This window comes from Coturnix japonica, chromosome 1, assembly GCF_001577835.2.
Source record: "Coturnix japonica isolate 7356 chromosome 1, Coturnix japonica 2.1, whole genome shotgun sequence".
NCBI lineage: Eukaryota > Metazoa > Chordata > Aves > Galliformes > Phasianidae > Coturnix > Coturnix japonica.
In genome coordinates this window covers 139528920-139549509 of record NC_029516.1, presented here as the reverse complement: position 1 = coordinate 139549509, position 20590 = coordinate 139528920, and the positions used below count along the sequence as shown (strand labels likewise).

Here is a 20590-nt window from a genome sequence, read left to right as displayed (position 1 = left end):
GAAATGGCCTCGAGTTGCGCCAGGGCAAGTTTAGGTTGGATATTAGGAAGAACTTCTTTACAGAAAGGGTAGTTAGGTACTGGAATAGGCTCCCCAGGGAGCTGGTTGAATCGTCATCCCTGGTTGTGTTTAAGAGCCGTTTGGATGTGGTACTCAGGGATATGATTTAGTGTAGGGTTTTTAGAGTTAGGGTTCTGATTAGGCTGCGGTTGGACTTGATGATCTTCAAGGTCTTTTCCAACCTGGGTAATTCTATGATTCTGTGATTCTATGATTGTATTTGTTTCATGTGACCACAGATCTTCTCAAAAACACAAGGCCCAGAACTATTGATAGATATTCTTCAAATACACATTGAAGACATTTCTTAGCAAAATGTTGATTTAGCTGAGTACAGACCTGGAAAGTGAAACTGAAAACATCAGTACTTTCTGAATTAGCAGCCTCCAAATCTAAGCGCCAACTAGACTGGGTTTGCACACCTTCCATGTCAGAAGGGAAGAAAACCCAACACTACAACTCACTTTGTTAACTTTTTCCTTTCAAAGTTCTGCAAGGCCCCATCTATACAAAAGATTTAATTGACTAGATAGAAACAGTGAAAAATTAAGTTGTCTTGTAACTTACTGATGTACAATGGACTGAAAAGGAATGATTTTCCCAACTTCTGTTTTCAGCGTTTTTTCCTAAGAAAATGTTTTCATTTCCCACTTAACCCAAATTTTCTTGCAACTGTAAGATTCCATGAAAAAGAAACTGGAATGGCTCCAGCTACTGTCCAACACTTAAAAAGATTTTAAAGCATCATCAATCATAGCTCTTTACATGCTCTCCTGCAGCACTGCCAACTCTTACTCCTAAACTATTCCAAACTGTTTTATGCCAGCATAGCACACTCAAAATAAAGACTGTCTACATTATTGTAAGTCCTGCTCAGGTTTGTGTCAAGTGTCACTGCATAATACAGCCATCCTTCCTTCTTGCCTAGGAAAAGCCAGCAACTACTGTGACTAATTCTAGCAAGGATGACCATATACTATCACACCTACATTGAAAAGTATCCTGATTTTTTAGCACATCATCTAAAAATGCCAGCAACTGGTAATTCACATTAACCAACAACCAGTTCATTTTGATGCAACAAACTTCTAGTGCTAGACCATTCTATTTAACAATCATCTCAGCTGAAGTTTTCGGTGTCTGCTTCTTCAAAGTTTGATATAAAAGTATTCAAGAATACATCAGGTATTTCTGGCTATATTGGTAAAGGAAAAAGTCTAAAGAACAATTCAGAATGTTTTCATTTGGAATGACTCTCCCTCAGAGATCCACAGAAAGACATTAATACTTTGCTAATGGAAACCTCTGGAGTTAGAGAATCACCTTTTCCTGTGCCACAGCCACTCTGTTACAGAGCTGAACACCATTACCCAAGTTACAGTCCACACATGCTCGGGCTTCCAGAGACTTGCTGGCAGGGCAACCAACTCTGCTAACAGGCCCTGAACGCTCCTCTTTGCGGGCCGGTTGCAGTGACCCAGCCTGTGGCCATCACCGTGCTTCCTGCACTGCAGACAGGGATCTAAGGCCCTAGGAGACAAAAGCAATCTCACCATCACCAATGGGCTTTTTGGCCAAGACAGAGAAAAAGAAACCATCCTTAGACAGTCAGCAGGAGGACTAGTGTTAGCATTCATCACGTTGTGCTCTTTGCAGCACTGACCACTGGATAATGCCCACACTAATTAGAAATTGGGTTCATCGCTTGTCACCTTACAGGGGGATAACAAAGCATTTATCCTAACACGACATCTGACAAAGCTGAGACCAGAGCTCAGGTCTCCAACACGATAGGTCTGATTAATTATCCCCTTTGCTGCGCTGATGTCCAAGGTCATGCATTTGATTGTTCTGTGTTTAAACAAAGACAGCACGTTCACCCCACAGCCAGGAACAAAGCTGGGGATTTCTGAGTCCCATCATTACTCTGCTATGTAGCAAATACTGTGCCAGCCATTAGCAAAAAGCATACTTCATTCCTCTTCTAAGGGCTGGTTCACGCAGAGGACAAAAGCTTGCTACTGCCTACCAGACGTGCCTTAACCCAAGTGATGCTGGTTTATGCTGCAACTCCAAAGCCCATCAACACAAGCGCTACCAGCAACCCACAGAAGGATAAACACCACGAGGAAATGTCTTTCTTGTGTTCCAGAGGGGGAAAAAGGTATCTATGAATAAACAAACCAAGAGATTACAAAAATAAAAACCCAGACATTGTTAGGATTGCGTTCAGAGGAAACGTCGAGCTACAATGGTCTCAGTAAACTTTATTCATTAGTCTTGAATCACGTGATTTCCCTTGACTCTTACATATGCAGCTTTATTTCTGACATACCTTAGCTTTTGCATCCTTAACCGTGTGGTTTTTCAGTAGAGTTAAAAACAACAGTTACTACAGTCAGCGCCATCAGCAAGGCAAGTCCTACCCTTGCACCTGCAGATGAACAGACTCCTCTTGAGTGGAGCTGACGTGCACAGCTGTGGAGATGTGCATGGTCAGTAGGTTGTTATCTAGACTGGAGGGCAAGGGAGCTCCCTGAAGGGGAAGAAGAGCCAACACCTCAGGATCCAGCACTGGTTGTGTTTCACACCATGGACTATTCAGAGACCACTGGGGCTGCTACAAGTGGTGGCCTGATACAGCTTCAGTCACCTCTACACTGTCACACTGCAAAGAGGCAGCAAAGCAAGAGGACAGCTCCACTTAGATCAGCACCCAAGTTTACCCATGAGCCTGTGCTGTGCCACCTGCAGTCTTTGAAGACATTTCACACGAGCCCATACGTTGACTCCTGAGCCAAGTCGTACTGTGTATTTCAGTTGAACAATGCTGCAATGGCTCATGCTATCACCTCTGCCAAAAAAGGCAGGAAATGAAAGAGAAATAGCAACATGAGCCAGGCACAGCCATAACGTCAAGATGCCTTCTCCAATTCAAATCACATTATTTTGCTATAGACACAAAAAGAAAACAAGCAAACAAAAAAATCTATGTTATACTTTGACTGTAGTTTAGACTAAAGTCTAAATTACTTCTTCTGAAAAATACCAAGAAGTATTGCGCTGAAAGTAAGAAAGGAAAACACACACCCAGCTCAATGTTATATACAGCACAGATCTACTCACTTCTTGGCAAAGCCACATTGATTTCTCTTCTTCCTTCTGTCTCACAGTGTTTGTTTTGTTTTTGAAGAACTCCCTGCCACCAAACAATAAACAGAACTGATTAAAGAACTGCTGTCTATCTTTGCATTATAGTTATTGCTTGGGACCAAAAACAAAAGCACAGATTCAAAGCCAGCTTCAACCAATCACACCAAACCTCAATGAAGTATGAGAAAGTTCACACCTTTTGAGGCTCTAACTCTAACAGCACCAGCGCAGTTATATTGCAAACCAAAAGAGACCGCACAACTTTCCTCATATAGGTCCAATTCTACCCACTAGAGCAATCGGGCTACACACATGTAGTCAGCTTCATCAGTGCTCTATTCAACTTTGCTACAGAGCTCTATGCCCAGATAGAAACTATCCCAGCAAAACACAACCTGCAAATATAGCTCTTGTTGCTCATTCATTTTCATGCTTAGGACTGACATAGAAACAACCCATTTAGCTGGTACAGGTCTGTGTGAAGTTCAACAGAGTAAGTTTACATACAGCTTTTGATTGGCAAACACCATTTAAGTGTCTTTGGTGCTACAGCATAGAAGCATTTCACTTATCTAGCATGTATTTCACTAAAAAAGTAATCTTTTTCACTGCATAAGGAACATCATCACTTCATGCTTTCTCATTTGCACTCTGAAGATGCAAGTATTTGTCTTATGGCACAGCTATACCACACACATTAGTAAAGGAAAAGCTGCGCTCTGACTCCTTAACGCTTTTCTCAAATCTCACTTTGAACCATCGTGCCTCTTCCTATTTTTCTTCGTGGCTGAGGAAAGTGAGCGTGCTTGCATGCACAGCTCCTCCTCTGTGAAAAGCACACAGCTGCAGCTGTAGTAAACAACCACCAGTCAAGAGCTGAGAAGGTCAAAGTCTCACTGCTGCATCCATCTCAGCTTTTCTAAAATTGAAATTTCCAGTTCAAGAAATTATTTATTTTGTTTGTATTTAAGTCAGGAAAGTGCTTCCATCCCTGGAGGCATTCAAGGCCAGGCTGGATGTGGCTCTGGGCAGCCTGGTCTGGTGGTTGGTGACCCTGCACATAGCAGGGGGGGTTGAAACCAGAAGATCTCTGAGGTCCTTTTCAACCCAGGCCGTTCTATGATTCTATGAAAAAGCAAACCACAACTATGTCCCAACACAATAAATTGAGGCAAATCTTCGGAAACCAAAAATGAAACACTTCAAGGAAAAAAAGAAAAAAGGAGTACTACCCCAGCATTATTAATATGAGATGGTGAATAAGACACTTGTATATTCAACCTGAGTGGAACAAAGACCTGGTCAAAACCAACCTAGTACTGAGCAGATCTGTTACCCAACACAAAGAACGTTCATGTCTTTGTGAAATGGGCAAGGAGATCAACCATCCTGAACAGCTCAGAGATGATCCAGCAGCCCCAAAGATGAAGGCTGCCACACCATAGCAGTGGGAAGGTGGAGTCAGCAGGCGCTGCTTACACAGCACACACCTTCCCTTTGGTTGATAAACTCTCTGGGTGGGTAGATGCATATCCAAAAGCTCAACAACAGGATGCCTAAGTACTAAAACTCACACACTGAATTTCACAGGGTTTCAGAAACACTTAAGTGTGGTCAAGTGCACCACCAAACACCAGGAAGAGACTTTCTGCCAGAATAGCGTGGTCTGTATTTCTACTTAATTACAGGGGGTTCAGTCATGCACTGCAGAAGTCCGCAAGCTCAAGAACAGAAGCACTATTCCTACCACTGGGGATTGCAGCCCAACCCCTCTCTGTGGCACAAGAACTGGTTTGACACTGCAGTATCTAAACCTCACTTCAGAAGTGAAGCTCAGTTTGCACTCGCTCAGATCTGGCTAATCCCAGCAGGCAGAGGGCTCCATGGTTATTAGCCAGTCCTGCAATCATCTTAAAAGTTCATTTATAAAGTTGCTACAGATTTTCTTCTGGCCTCTTTTGAGCTCTCAGACACCTTTTCAGCAAAGGTCTTTTCTAGAGGAACAAGGAGAAGGCAGCCTGGAAATACTACTACAAGGAAGTACTGTTTAAGAAAAAGAGTAAAATAGAAATTAAAACAAAAACCACCCTCATCTCCCATTCCCCTTCTCCACACGTCGGATACCACTTAATTAGCAGCAGCAGAAACCAAAGAGCACCTCCCAAATCCCCAACTCCCTCCAGCAGGCAACTCAATCATTCCTCAAATGCCCCGCAGCGCTTCTCCCTGCAGCCAAGCACCGGCGGATGGCAGGGAAAAGATGATTTCTTCCACAGCCCCTTTTAAATGCTATGCACCGCTCCACGAATTGGGAGGGTAGAATAAGGAAAAAGGGAGGGGGAAAAAACAAAAAACAATAAAAATAAACTGACCACCTCGTTCTCCGGCCACCCCCACCGCCTGGTTCCAGAGATACGGGGGGGGCGGGGTGCGGGAGCAGCCCGGGCACTGCGGCCGGCGGCACGGTGATGTCATCCGCCAGGCTCAGCCCGGGGACCCGCAGCGGCCGCCGCCGACCGACGGAGCCGGGGGCGGTCGGAGCGAGGGGAGGGGGGGGGACGCGGCGTTCCGTTCGCAGCGCGGCAGAGGGCTCGCCCGTACCTCCCGGTGGGCGACCCGGCGGCTTCCAGGCGGTGTTGGCGAGTTGATTACGTCCCGTTAGAAAGGTATTTCCGGGCACCCCCGCAGGAGCACCGCGCAGGAGCCCGGCGGCGCGGTGCGCGTAGCCTGACATCATGCACACAGCGCTGCCCGTGCCCCCCCCCCCCCTCCTCCTTCTCCTCCCCCGGCCCCGATCCCGCACGGAGCGCTCCGCCGCTCCCTCACGTTCCGGAGTTGGAGCTCCAGAAAATGGAGCCCGGTGCCCGCGCTACAGAGCAGCCCTGGGAAGTTGCCGCGGTCGCTACCTGCCGGGATGGGCAGGATGGGGACGAAGGGGAAAAATGAAGAGAATGCCATTTATCCTACGACGATGTGGGGTGGGGGGAGGAAATGGTTTACTTACTTACCCGGGAGATCGGAGCGGGGGGCTGCCAAAGGCTGTCATAAGCCACGGTGCGGGGGGAGCGAACTTATCCCCGGCACCTCGCACGGACCGAGGCGCTCCGACCCCGGGCGGCACAAACACATCCGCTCCTATTCACGGCGCTGACAGCCGCCGGCACAGCCCCGAGCAGGGCACGGACAGAAGGCAGCGCACCTCCGCCGCACGGCTCCCCCGGGCCGGCCCGGGCACAGCCACGGGCACGCGGCGCCCCGCGCACACAACGGCCACGCAAACGCGAGGGGCCGCCGCGGCTGACAGCGCCGGAGGAACGGGGGATGGACGCGGACCGGGTCACTCCGCCGCTCCCCCCGCTCTCCCCGGCCGGGCGGGGGCAGCGCCCGGACCCCGCGGCCGCCCCGGGCGGAGGTCAACGGGCGGGGAGGGGCGGCACGAACGGCCCCGCGCTGCCCCTCGGCCAAAGCCCGCAGCGGCCTCAGCGGGAAAGTTGGGGAAAGTTCGGGCGCGCGGACCCCCGGCCCGGCCGCAGCCCCGGCCCCATCACTCCCTCCTGCTTTTTGTCGGGTCGTTTCGCTTTTTTTTTTTTTTCCTTTCTTTTTTTTCTTAATTATTTCACTTCATCTCGGTGATGAGATCTGACCGGGACAGCCGAAAACCAAAATAACGCCGACGTTACGTTTATTCCGGTAAGAAACGGAACGGGCACAGACCTGAGCGGAGCCGCAGAGCCGGAGCGCCGCTTCCTCCCCCCCGGCGCGGTGTCCCCGCGCCGCCCGGCCCGACCCGGCCCCCTCCGCCCGGGCAGCGCCCCCCGCCCGCCCGCAGCTCGCCGCCGTCCCCAGGAAATGAATGGGGGCACCCCGGGGAAGAGCGGCGCTCGCCGCCGACTTACCCGCGTCACATGATGAGCCGCGGGCAGGGTGGGCCGGGGGGTGGAGGCTCCCGGCGCCGCCTCAGCCGCGCCCGCGCCACAACACCGCGCAGCGCCGCGGCCGTAGCCCCGCGCGGGGCAGCCGAGCCGAGCCGCTCCGCTCAGACAAAGGCGCCGCGCCGGTCCCCTCTCGCCTCGGCGGGCGCCGGTCTCCTCGCTGGCACGCCGAGCGCCCCCACCGGCCGCCGGGCGGGGAGGGAGGAGGGAGGAGAGGGAGGGGCCGCGCCTCCGCCCCGCAGCCGCCCCGGGGCTCGGTGCGCCGCCCGCCCCCGGGGTGGAGACGGGAACGCCCGGCCCGGGGGAGGGGCCGCCGGCGGGGCCCGGGTTGGGGGCGCGCACGGCTCGGCGGGCGTCGTGAGGAGGGGAGCGCCGAGGGGATGCCCGGGGAAGGAGCCCCGCGAGGCGGTGGGGGAGGGAGGGGACGCGGGGAGCCCGGGCGGTGGCCCTTCCCCGCCTCCTGCAGTGTGGCCGCCGGGCCGGGGCGGACCCGAGGAGGGAACGGTGGGCGGGGGCCCCGTCCTTGGGTGGGGGTGCGGGCGGTCACCTGGCAGGGGTGGGCGGCGAGCTGTGCCGACCTCCCGTTGTAATTTTTTACTTAAATAACACGCTGCAGGTTTCGAGAACTCCGTGAGGGCTGCTTGGCGATTTGTTTGGCGCTTTCTTGTTGTTGTTTTTCTTTCTGTAGGGAGGTGGGTGCGTAGGGGCAGGGTCACGCTTCTGCAAACCGAGAACTTCCTTTATGGGAAGGGTTTCACACGGAGGGACTGCGGGTACCGAGCTGGGGCTCTCGTGGCAGCACAAATAGAGGCAGTCCGACATCCTGAAATTAGTGAGAGTCGTTATAGCATGGCTGCTCCGAAAGCGTTACTTTAAAGCACTTCGGAAACAAAAACGTGAATCCTGAGATTTGGTGTCTAAACTTTGAGAAGTAAATGCCTGTTTCGTCTTCAGAGTATGCATGCTAAGGTGCAGGTCGCTCCGAAAGTAATGCCTCCTATTTATTTCCATGGAAATTCAACCAATTTAAAGAACACAAAACTCTTAGGTAGAGCACATTCTCAGTTATGAAGCACTATCTTTCAATGGTAACAACCATTACCTGTGCATATTCACCAGTGATGAAGAAGAGTCTGTGCTCTTCACAAGCGGAGGTCACTGTCACTGTTGGGACTGCTGACCCACACCACCCACTGCCTCACAGTGCTCACATCCACTGTTTGGTCTCCATCAGTGTTCAGTAAGCATCAGTGAATATCAGTGGGTGCCATTTTTTCCACATGGTGGAATTCTGTGACGTACTTTTACTTCACCTGCACTCCCATATCAGATGCCGTTCTGTCAGACTGCCCTTTTGCTGCCATCTGTCACACAGCAACAATGTGTAATGGAATATTGTCGAGAAGGTTCAACCTCTACCCCCAAACCACCAACATTCGCCTCTGACGTTGTGGGCCAACATAATGAAATGGGAGGCGTTACTTTTGGAGTGGCCCTCATCCATGTTTATACAGTGAGACATTTTGGTGGAAGCATCTGGCCTACATGTACATGGTGCCCAAGCCCTGCAGCCAGCCCAATGGCCTTTGCTGAGTGCAGAGCTGAAATGGCTGTTCCCCGCCTTCTCCCTCAAGCAACAAGAGCCTGAGGGAGAAACAACAGGGCCCGTGTGCAGTGTGCCCAAAGGCTGTGACCAGCCCTGGCTGCTGGTGTGCCCCTTGGTGATGCTCAGGAGGCCTTTGGCATAAGGAGGCCAGGAAACCTCCTCAGGTTCTGCTGCTGTGTTGGTCCCTGGCTTGCTCTCCAGTCAGAGAGTGTAGAAAACAGAATGTTTGCAGTAAGGCCTCAGTGCCTATCCTCACATTTAAATCCCAGTCCGTAACCTCTCAGGCCTTCATAGCAATCAGTTGGTGAGTAAAGCACAACAGGAGTCACTCTCTGGCTGTGAGGCTGGCCTGACACGCAACCATGTTCATAACAGCCCATAGGGTGTGCGTATTTACACAGACAGCCAGGCCAGGCCCAGGTAAATAACTACTGCTGAATGCTGTGACTTTCAGTACATACAAACGAATGTTCTACCCGGTATTTACACAGCAAGCCTGAGGAACCAGAACCAGCATCTGTTCCTTTAACCTGAAATATAGCCACGTACTCCTTGATGTGTTCTGCCCTTACCATGAATGGCACTCGGCCTCCTCTGGGCATGAGCGTTGTGGGTAAAGCAAGCCCTTTGCTCTCCATCCGTGTGCATTATCTCTGCTTCCACAAGGTTAAAAAAGTCAGAATAGCAAATAAGAAACGCTAAAACAGACAGAAACAGAAATCCACCTCGCGCTGTATATAAATGCGTCTCTGCAAGCCATAAAGGAGATTAGGTGTGATTTGCTATTATTTTGTCTCTGGTGTAATCTTTTCCTTTGGAGAAGAGGGAGCGCACAGTTAAAATACAGTCTAATGACCCAAACAGCAGATTTATTGTTACTTCACACATACTGCCAGCTCCAAAAACTCACCAGAGATCAGGAATGTGATTCCTTCGTTTTCAGAAGATTTAACCCGAGTCAAAAGTTAACACTGTAGCACCATGTTTTAAAAGATAAAACATGCAATCCTGCAGGAAGTAGGCTACTACAGAACTCTACTGGAAATGTTACCTGGGCAGATTTATAGGTTTTATTCAGATTTATCAATAAAAACGCAAGTATTAGCTCTTGGAATGGGGAGCAATGATTTCCCAGCCTTGAGTGTTCTGCAGAGAAAAACTAGGTTTTACCTACAGAGGTTAAAGGATTAATGAATACTTGGCACATGAAAAATGAATAGCGGTAGCAGGAAGAAGATTGCATGTAGACGGTGTGATAAGGCGCGTAGCAGGGAAACATCGCGTTGCACACGTCGCTGTGCCCTCAGAGGCAGACGGAGCTCATTTCCATTCAATCCCAGATAAAATATTTAAAAACGTCAATATATATTTTATCACACTTAAGAAATATTTTATTCGTTTATCTAATATCTCTAAGGAAATCATCTAGAAGAGGGGCTGGTGATAGAAAGGTGTTCTCTGTGAGCTTCACTGTGTGCTATGCTGGCTGTTTACATGGTCTGCTGCCTGCTATTACCCATATGCATGAATTTGCGGCCAGTACCTAGAGCTAAAGTGTGTAGCTACAATCACAGGAGAAATGTGTTACGTGATTATATATCAATAGATTGATATAGAAACAGGGATATTACACATTAGTATTTGATATATAACACAGATTTATAGAGAAATGTAGTTCTCAATCACATACTTTTATGGAAAAGCTGTCCTACTAAATCACCATCTTGGCTCGCTCCACATACCTGAACCCTCTGTTTCAAGTCTTGTGCAGCTTACCAAAGCTGAGCACGCGCCATCTATTTGGAAGTGTTCTGGCTTAAATGTTTAACACAGAAGTGCTTTGAAGGCTTTCAGTATTTCTACAAATTTCTCATTTCCCTTCTTTGTCTTTTTCTTCTCAGAAGAATTTTAATTTTCTGTTCATCAATGGGATTTCTTCGGATGCCTTTTTTTTTTTTTTTTCTTCCCGTAACAAGAATCATAGATTTGGAAACAACAACATCTTTTCTTTTTTAGATGTCTTGCTATAATCAATTCTAAAAACAGAAACACGTGATTTCAGAAGCCAAGAGAACAAATCAGACAGTGGAACAGTTTTGGTGATCGTGGACCCGATAGTTGTGTATGTGAGAGGTTTTTCCAGTATCCTTTTCCTGGTCTACCATGTTGCAAACCAGTACTACACACTTGCTGTTATTCACTCTTACAACCTCGAATGGTTATTTTCAATCTTCCTGTAGATTTTTTACCTTTAACGGAGCTTTCTAAATCTAATCAAAAGCAAAGTCTTATAAAATCTCTATGTCCTGTCCCTCAACCTCTCACCCCTCCTATGTCTGTCCTCCATGGATACAGATTTCTTCATTATTTTTCCCCAGTAGCCGTTGTCCTATTTGCATTTCATCTTAGATTCTAATCCAGCAAAAAGTCAAGCAAATAATATTCTTGAAAACAGTTTAGCAACTTATACTTTTACCTTTGTCTTTTTTTTTTGCTATTGTTGTTGTTTTGTTTTGGTTCAGTAATAAAAATGAATCAGTTGTTTTCCAAGGTGGGGAAATGGGGAATGGCATCACCAGCAGAGAGCACACTGGAACCTCAGAACAAAAGAAAACAGAAAATCAATAGCATATTTTAACAATGCAAGCCTGAAATAAATAAAGATACACCTGAAATAAATCAGTAATGTGCTGAGGTTTGAACTGCTTTGTCATTTAAATTAACACCAGTTATAAAAATGCATACATTCTTAAGTTTCCTATTGCTTCTTCCATTTCAGCTGGTATCTAATTTTCTTATTCAAATATCAAGTAAAGTTAAAAGAAGAAGAACTCAACCTTATTACCCAAACCAAAAACTAAGTGTTTTTTTATTTGTGATGCGTAGCTAGGAAAAAAAAAGAAAAAAAAAAGAAAAAAAAAGCGGTAACAAATTACATGATATATTTTAGAAGACAGATTGTGTTCATTTGCTGAACTTGGGGGAACCTTTGGGTTGACAGATAATCAATTCAAATACCTGCAGCTGAGGGATTGTGTTGCTAATTCCTTTCACAAGCCTTCCCTTTTGAATAAAGGCACGTGAATGTTTTTTGCCAAGGAACTGACCACATCAGCAGATACAGCCTTTCTGATATGGCTCCTGTCTCGCAATCCAGCCTGTGATCAGCTGCCAGGTACTTCCTCTGTTCTTTGCACACCTACATTGGTGTTAGGCTTAATGTGAATAAATTGTGCTTGCCCCTTTTTCTAAGAGCCACGATAAAGACTTAGATTGCAAACTTTTTGGAGTGAGGACATCAGCTTCTGTTTCTTTCAATCTAGTTATAAAGCATGCCGATATGTATAGCACTGTGCTGCCAAGCGCTGGGGTATTTTAATCAGCTTCTACGTGGCCACTAACCAAAGTGGCCTAGCTGAAACACAGGCATACAAGTGACAATGTGACCACATTTCACAGGGCTCACTGAAAACATCAACAGTGGTATTCCTCAGGTATGAAAATCAGAGCTTCGTAATGTAGATGTCAGTGTTCTCCTGTACTTTGTACCAGCCAGTTGTTCATTCTTAGACTGACAATTAGGAAGGTGTTTTCTTCAGCCCACTCTCCTGAGTAAGCCTGAACACCTGGGTCAAGGCATAAATGGCAACCTTAGTGTACACAACATAGCCTCTCTTATATAATGAAGGGTATAGCAGAGAACAGTTTGGCATCAGTGCGTAACAGAAGAAAATTATAATCTAATATAATAAGAGTATGTTTTTCTCCAGGGACAGAGATCAAAATATTCAATTTGCAAGATTTAGATTAGCAATGTTGCCAAGATACATATTCTAGGAAAGTGGAGCTGCATAGTGTTAGTGCTCCGCTCCCTTGATCTGAAAGCTGTGTGCCCTTTATATCACCTTGGATGTGATCGTGCACTTTTTTTTAAGTTGCTTTCTTTCAGCAAGAGCCATTGAAGGGTTGTGATCTTATTGAAGAGAATAACTCCAGAATGGCAGGAGGGACAGCTTCTTATTTAGTGTAATCTAACACTGGCAAAAGTTAATAGGGAGAAAGAAGTCATCAATGAACAGATTCTGTGAAAGAAAATTCTGGCATTTGCAGCTTTCTGGTGTTAATATTTCTGTAAGGAAAACAAATGGAGCAAAGAACTTTCTGGCTGTAGGGAGCACGTCAGTTCAAAGCCTAGGGATGGAATGAGCAGCTCTGAATTTTCCTTTCAAAACTATGTCAGCTGAATTTATGGACTTCAGATCACTCTGAGAAAACTTCTCACATCATTTTAAGCTTCATATTTGATTCCACTGTCTCAGTTCAGTATATTGAATTATGCGCTATTTGGTTGTTCAGGAGACAACAAAAAATGAGAGATCTCTTAAGCAGAGAGGTGAGTTCTTATATCAACACTGGAGTGACTTCATCTCTTTTGGTAAGACAGAAACTTGTCACGCAACCATCTTTCCTCGTAGCTCACTCTGTGATGTGTTCTCTGTGGCTCGTGCTTATGTTGCACTCCACTGTTTCTCTGCAAAAGTGCTCATTTGTGATTTGTTCCCTGTGCATAGGCTTCAGGAGCTGTAGAGGAAGTCCTGTGCAGGGAGATGCAGAAGGGCAGTTTCAAAGTAGGAAGAAGTGCTGCAAAAGCACTTGGGTTTTGTTCACGGTAATGAGAAGGGTTCTGTAGACAGGTTGGCAATAGAGCACATTCAGCTGGGTAGTTATGGCTCCAAACTCTTTGATTCTGTACTTTGTAAGCAGCTAAAACACCTGGGATGTCTTCTTTGCTCGTATTATCTTAACGATCTTTTATGCTTTTCTTGTCAGGTGTAAGGTATAGCAAATATTTTCAGGAAGTTCTGTGGTTTGTTTCCAGTTGTTTTTAATTCAGCAAAGTTCTTTGTTCTCCATGGAGGTATTAAATAAATTACAAGACAAATCCCTGAGCAAATAAGCACTTACATGCTTTTTCTTTCCTCAGACAGCATTTCTCTTTTTGTCTCCTTTCCCATCTTCCACCCTGTGTTACAGACACTTTCCTGTAGAACTAAGACATTCACATTGATAACTTTTGTTTTGATTTCTAGGCCTCACAGCTGGGCTGTTCCAGTACCAGCCTCTCTTGGATTCTGATTCGATTTGCTCTGCCTCGAGAGTACAAGAGATTTGGAATCAGAATGGAATCGGGACACAGAGAAAACATTTCTTTTCAGCACTTCTCTTACTTCGTGACTTGGGCTTGAAGTTCCCACTGTTTTACCTGGGCATAATGAACACACCATGGTGCTTTCTGGATTAACAGTTGCGTAAGAGGCTTCATCTGGACTCACTTGCACACATCACATTTCAAAGGAGTACATTTCTTTGGGGGAATGCGTTGTAATTTTTAAAAAGGGTATTTCACAGATTATTAGACATAGTTGTGCCACTGGGTATCAATCTCACAGCTAAAAAACCCAATCATTGTGTTGTGGCAATTGCTTACTTAACGTTTGGGCTTGTTTGTGTCGCTTTTGTGGGTTTTTTTAAATGAAGAGAATGAATTCCTTTGACTGACTGCAAGGCTCAGAAAATACCAGTTATCAATTCTCTTCCTAATGACAACTGATGACATGATTTTTACAAACGGTTGAGCACTTGGCAAATGCTAACCATAGAAATCGAATGAGCTGAAAGAAACTCCAGCCTGCCCCATTGTCATGACTGAGCTGACAGATGGGAAAAAGAGAAGGAGGTTGTGATGCTATCCCAGAAGCCCAGGGGCACAGCGTGAAGTGACTGCTGAAGTGCCTTGAAAGACCCCAAGTGAGGGAAGAGCAGATTTCCCCAAGCAGACATCAACTGTACTTTGTTTCAGAGGTTGCCCTTTCTAACACAGCCCCCAAACGGGCTGGCCAGATTCTCAGCAGTGGAGGTAAAATTGAATTTCCAGGAAGGAAAGGAAGAACTGGAGCCAGGCTGCTGCTGAGAGAGCAGGAGGGCAGGGGTGCCAGTGCAGCTGCCTGAAGCAGGTGGCCCAAATGGCAGCATCTGCTGCTGCCTAGGACACCGTCACCTGCCTGGGCATCAGCGGCGTGGCCAGGCTGCTGTGCTGCCCAGTGTTTTGCTGCAAGCAGCTGCCCTCCCTGCCTGCGCTTCATCAGCGGGGAAAATCCCCCGGTATGTGGAAAAGCCTCTAAGCCCCAGCGCAAGAATTCAGAAATTGCCATTGACAGTCTGTTGAGATCAAACCGCTTGGCCTTGCCTTTCCTTACCTATTTTTCCCCCCTGTCAATGCATCTAATGTGTATCCTTTGGTTTGGTAAAAAGCAACTTGAGAAGTTAAAAGTACCAAACCTCAGTAGCTTCACCCATATGTGCTGCGCGCCTCAGGCTAGACAGCACATATTGGTAGCCAGACTGAGAAGAACATTTACCACATTACCTCTTAAAAACTCACTTTATTTTTCTTGTTGAGCTGGCTCCCATCCAATGTGACACTCCAGCATGAGCCATGCAGTGACAGCAACAGCCTCCATGGAAACACACCGGAGCATGAGGCCAGCTTGGGGTAGAGAGAAAAGGCAGCTTCGTCCTTTTGCTTAATCTGCTGCATTTCCTTTTGAACGCTCTCTCCTTTCTTTTTCTTTTTCTATTTTTTTTAAAGCATATTAGCAATGCCTCTCCTCTGCCAATGTCTTTTGTCTGTCTTTTATAACAATGCAAAATTATGCTCACCCTCAGCAAAATGGGGCTGATTGCAGCACACCTTACAGCCCCAGCACCACACACTTCCACTCCTTCTTTGTCACACCATCCAAGTGCCAAAGCCAGGATGGGATCCTGCCCATGCCACCAAGATGTTGTGAAGAAATGTGGGTTCCAGTGGGAGGAGGTTTGAAAGTGCGTTGCCAAGCCAGAGACCCTTGTGTGTTGAAGGTGTTGCAGACTCGGTATTCCTTCTGATCCAAAAAGAGGCAGAAAGCAGCAAAGGAAGGCTCTGTCTCATAAATTTCTGCACCATCTTCCAGAATTGTACGTATTCCCACTTCACTCAAGAACCAGTTGACCAAGGAAGAAGTAAGTGAAAGGAAGAAATTTAGCAGGTTGCTCTCCTAGTAGTGTAACTGGGGAGACTTTGATGGTCAGGATGCTGTGAGGAGGAAGGATCCAACTATTACCTTCATCATCCTTATGTCTTTAACCATGCCTGCCTCTCTGTCAGACTAAGAACGCGTCCCTGCATGTAACAGCATTATTCAACTTCGCATAACGCTATTTTGATAGAACTGATTATATGATTTTTCCTTTAATATTTCTCTGAAATGCTTCTTTTTCTTTTTCCCCTCAGACTGTCATGAAGTAGATCTCTCACCCTAAATATTCACTCTTCGATATAGGTGGTGAACAAGACAGTTATTTGGCACTGCTCCAAATGCTTCAGCATTTCATAGGCTAAAATCCAGCAGAATCTGCAAGCCTACAAGCTAGCTGCTACTGTGCTTAACTTACAGACATGTGGCTTTACATCTACAAACTACATGCAAACACTGAGCTTCCCCACACATAACTCATAGGTTCCTACTACTGAATTCCTAACATACAGTGTGAAGTAGCAATTCTTGTATATCACGGGGAGAATTAGGTACCTCAGATTCACAACAGCCAGAGTACTGAGCAGGAGGTCTCTTGAACTAACCAAGAAGAATGACAGAAAACAGATATAAAGTAGCATTTCCTTCATCTATAGACTTAAACTGCCTAAGTGTGGGCTGCAAGCAAATGTTATAGGACTGGGATTCATGGGCCCGTACCCTCTCCCCAAGTTGAGCACCTTAGCCATCATTCCCAGGGGCAGTTCACATTTTTTCCAAACAATGCGAAACTGCCCCAACAATAAATGTGTGACATGCAGTATAGCGTGTAATAAGCATGTGTTAATGTATAATACTTTAATACGTGTTATAAATAATAACAGACAGCAGGCACTTACTTGATATATACCCTAATTCTCTCATCTCCCCACACAGTTCCCTCCCTATATTAGACACGCTTGAGGGACCGGGATATTTCAGACTAAATGCATACTGCAGGTATTTACATCAGGACCAACCATTCTTCCCTCTTTCTAATAGGGAAAGACACTCCTCTTTAGGGTCTTGCACATTTCATCCTAAAATAGATGTATGGATCTAATTGGCATCACCAGACTTCTTTGTTGCACCATTCACTTTAGATGGCATTCAGAACTACATTTTGCTTCATTGTAAACTTCGGCTCTCTCTACACTGATTTGGTCCCTCCCAATAATTTGTATATTTGTGGGCAGCAATAGGTTCCCAAGGCTAATTCTGCACTCTTCGTGACATAAAAGCAAATCCATATAAATTCCCACAAAAAAATAAAAATAAAAATGGTTGTCCCAATGCGCCAGACCCCCAAGAAAACTAATTGCACGGTACACATAAGGGAACAGTATTGCATAAGGGAAATCAATTGCCCAATTCCCTAAGTGGTGCTCTCTGATTGAGGTTACTGAAATTACTTCTCTTAAGATCACCAAGGGTTCTAGACCTTCAGTCAACATCCTTAATATCTGTTTCAGCGCACAATGTCAGGTCCTGAAATAATGGCAATTTGAACATCTACATTGAGCTGGTTGTCCTGGCCATGTTTAGCAAGCTGGAGACGTGGCCTAAGAATTCTGTGTATCTTCCCAATACCTTTCACATCACTTCTCATCTTTTCTTCTTCTCATCTACCTCTCATTCCAAGAAAGCCTGGTTATTTTATTATCTTGTAGTGTGATACACTAAAAACAAACTTTGTTGGCTACCTTCAAAGCACTTCATATAAATTTAAGACATTTACACTACCGCAGCAACACTGCAAAACATGCCATCTAATTTACATAAAGTCACCCAGAGGTTAATTAGTATATGGAGGTAAATTTCCAAAAGAGTGCACCAGGAAAAAAGCAGCAAAAAGCAATTCTTTCCTTAATTGGCTTTGTACACACACCTCTCACTCCATGTTTTTCAAATGTACTTAGTAATTTCTGTCTTCGTTTTCTGAGAAGATTGCATGTCAGGTAGAAAAGAAGTCTGTCATTCTGTATGTCTAAGTGGTTACTTGCTGACCTTTTGTTGTGCAATAGGCCATTTGGAAACATGACCATCACAATTGCATGATAGATGCTGTATTGCTACACTTGCACACACGCTCCGGAATAGAATAAAAAAGTATCCCCGGATATCCTTCTGTTTGAATAACTGCTGGCAAAGGTTGATAAAATCTACACATTAAAATGTCATGAAATCATGCACATTCCCAGCTATGTGTGCATTGCGGAACAGAGGGAAGATGCTCACTTGGTGAGCCCTCATGCAGGGGAGAAGAGTGGGACATCTATTGCTAGTAAAGGCAAAAGTGATGCATTGCTGTTTGAAAAGAAACATTCTGAGAGTCCATCGGAAACTGTCCCTAGGTGACCAAAGGAGAAATCTTTGCTGGATTTAACTCTGAGTCTTGACACATGGATCTGTACATTGGCACCACATTTATCTCCAGTTCCTAAGACATCAGTGGAAATGTACATCTATTTACACGAGAGCTTTAATGGATACAATCCAGGCTAATTCAAAAACTATACTTCTTTCAACAATGACAGCATACAGTTCCACTATCAAGACCTAGAAAATGTGATAGATTGCTTTACAGTGTTTTTAATGACAATTTTTAGTAATTGAATTTACTGCAGCCAGACTTCTGATAACCTAGAAATATTTGATAGTGCTGACCTTGGCCTTTTAAATATGAATTAAATCTACGTTTTCCCTGAGGCTTTGGAGCCAGTCAAGTATTCTAACCTCAAAATGTAGCTGTCTCTGAAGTAACTAGGAGAAATCAATGCATTGGGGTTGCAGATTATTTTGAGCAGAGTTTTCTCCAGCTTTGCTTGAAACAGAAAATCCCATTGCTGGAGCCAAGGATCCACTTTAGTTCTGTTTAGAAACAGAACACTTCTTACCCCTAGATGCAGCATCAAAACAGCAGGCACATCATCCTGTATGGCCTACTCACTCGTAGGGAAGGTGGTAGTTCCACCTCCATTCCTTTGAAGGTTTGCAGCTCTCTAGATGTTATTTCTAATTAGCGTTTCTGTAAAAGATGTCTAAAAAGCAAACAGTTGAAGAACTTCAAACACTTTTATGATAAAGTAGATGTAGAGTCGTACAAATGGTAACACAAGAGTAGATGTTACATTTGGCAGTGCTAATAGGGTAATTAGAGCCCTTCCATTCTCCTCAGTCATAAATAAATCTTTCCTCGACAAGTAGCATCACTGCATTTGTAAAAAAGCTGTGCTGTAATAAGAATACCAATAATCGACACTGAACATATTCTATCTTGTGCATCTATTATTCCTTATTACTCTCGGTGCCTGATCAAGTGCTTTTTTCTTACTTTAAACAGCCCTTGTCCATTGTTGGTGTTTACAATCTTCTTATTGTTGCTGAAGATTCTCTTATTCCTTCCCCACCATTGTTTAGCAAAGCTAAATGCATTTAGTTATTTTAATCTTTCTTGAAAAGTCAATCCCTTAATTAGAATCTATGGCTGTGGAGTTCCACAGGGTGTCTGCAGGCTAAAAACCACTAAGGCTGTTTTCTTACTAATTGTGCTCACAGACAGGACATTTGTTAATGTTGTTGATGGCATTAGTTTGTTAGGGCTTTTTTGTTTGTTTGTTTGATTGTTTGTTTTTAATTTAAAAAAAAAAAAAGAAAGAAAGAGCACTGTTTATTTAGGTGAGAGGCAAAAGGAAGAATTCATTACATTAGGTTTTCAAAGGCCTGAAGGCAAAGAAAGGGATGATTTTCTTGGTTGGGGTTTTTAACCAAAATATGCAGCAACATGCCTGAAAGCCAGGGGACTGGAGAATGAGCGTGTGAAGATCTCTCTCCAAAACACAGAGATTTTAAGATTTTGCTTGTAAAAGAAGGTTGTCAAATGTCAAACCATTCTCTCATCTACCAATAACTGATGAACATCCAAAAATGTGGAAACACTCCTCGATTCCTAATCTATTGAATGTATTTTGCTAAAGACACTATTGGAGATTCAGTGGGAACACTCCCAAAATGACTATATCGTCCTTTTCCCCCTTTCTCGCTTCCATCTGCAGTTTTGCTCACTGAGCCTGCATGTAGGTTTTTTAGGAAGAACTTTTAGGAAGAACAAACACTGCAACAAGCTCTTCAAAGAAGTTTTTATGGGCTTCTAATTTCTCTTCTGTGTGTCTTTGAGGGATGTAAATTCTCTGACTATGCAAAGGCCCTCCACAGCGCTATACATACTATTCTATATAATAAATGTGGTAACAACTTGCCTGAGAGATATATTTTCACACATCTTTTGCACATAAATGTACTGTAGCTTGAATTTTTCTTATGCTGGGATGTGTTCCATTTGATTCATTTCAATACACACAAGTTAGGACAGAAGTTCCATTGTTTGGGCGTACACCATAATGGTAATTCATCAAGGTATGCCCAGGATGTGCTTATATTCCCTCTGCCCACCATTTAATAACACCAAGATTATGAAGATCAGTTGTGCAGTGTGGCTTTCTCTGCAATTAAATCCTGTTCTGTCGCTGCTGTGTCCTGCTGTCTCTTCCACTGGGTCCCACACTGTAATTTGCACTTCACTTCATGCTCTAAAAGTAGCCTTTTTAGGACATTTCTCCTTCACTTGAGAGAAGAGCCCCAATGGTTGGGCTTCCTCATCATTGCCGTGTTGACACATTCATTTTTTCCATCCGCTCTAGACCTGATGTAGTCTAACCCCTGGT

At 45.2% G+C, this 20590-nt stretch overlaps 1 protein-coding gene and 2 long non-coding RNA genes across 8 annotated transcripts in view; 1 reads left to right on the top strand and 2 right to left on the bottom strand.

Moving 5' to 3' along the window:
• Nucleotides 1–7336, bottom strand: part of KLF12 (Kruppel like factor 12) — a 261902-nt gene extending 254566 nt beyond the window's left edge. For 2 of the 6 annotated variants that reach the window (XR_001552620.2, XM_015851644.2), the window contains exon 1: nt 7110–7334. The gene's annotated coding sequence lies outside the window, so the exon portion shown is untranslated. Of the gene's footprint in view, nt 1–5814; nt 5956–6221; nt 6572–7109 lie in introns of those variants that run through there. The other 4 variants (XM_015851638.2, XM_015851641.2, XM_015851639.2 and 1 more) reach the window with 4 other exon arrangements.
• LOC107308061 lies at nt 6590–18054 on the top strand. Its single transcript, XR_001552621.2, has 2 exons — nt 6590–6903; nt 13842–18054. It is a non-coding gene; the product is annotated as an uncharacterized LOC107308061 (long non-coding RNA).
• On the bottom strand, nt 9606–18810 carry LOC107308062. The gene is made up of 2 exons (XR_001552622.1): nt 18764–18810; nt 9606–11348 (listed from the first exon to the last, which is right to left on the bottom strand). It is a non-coding gene; the product is annotated as an uncharacterized LOC107308062 (long non-coding RNA).
• Nucleotides 18811–20590: the final 1780 nt, after the last annotated feature.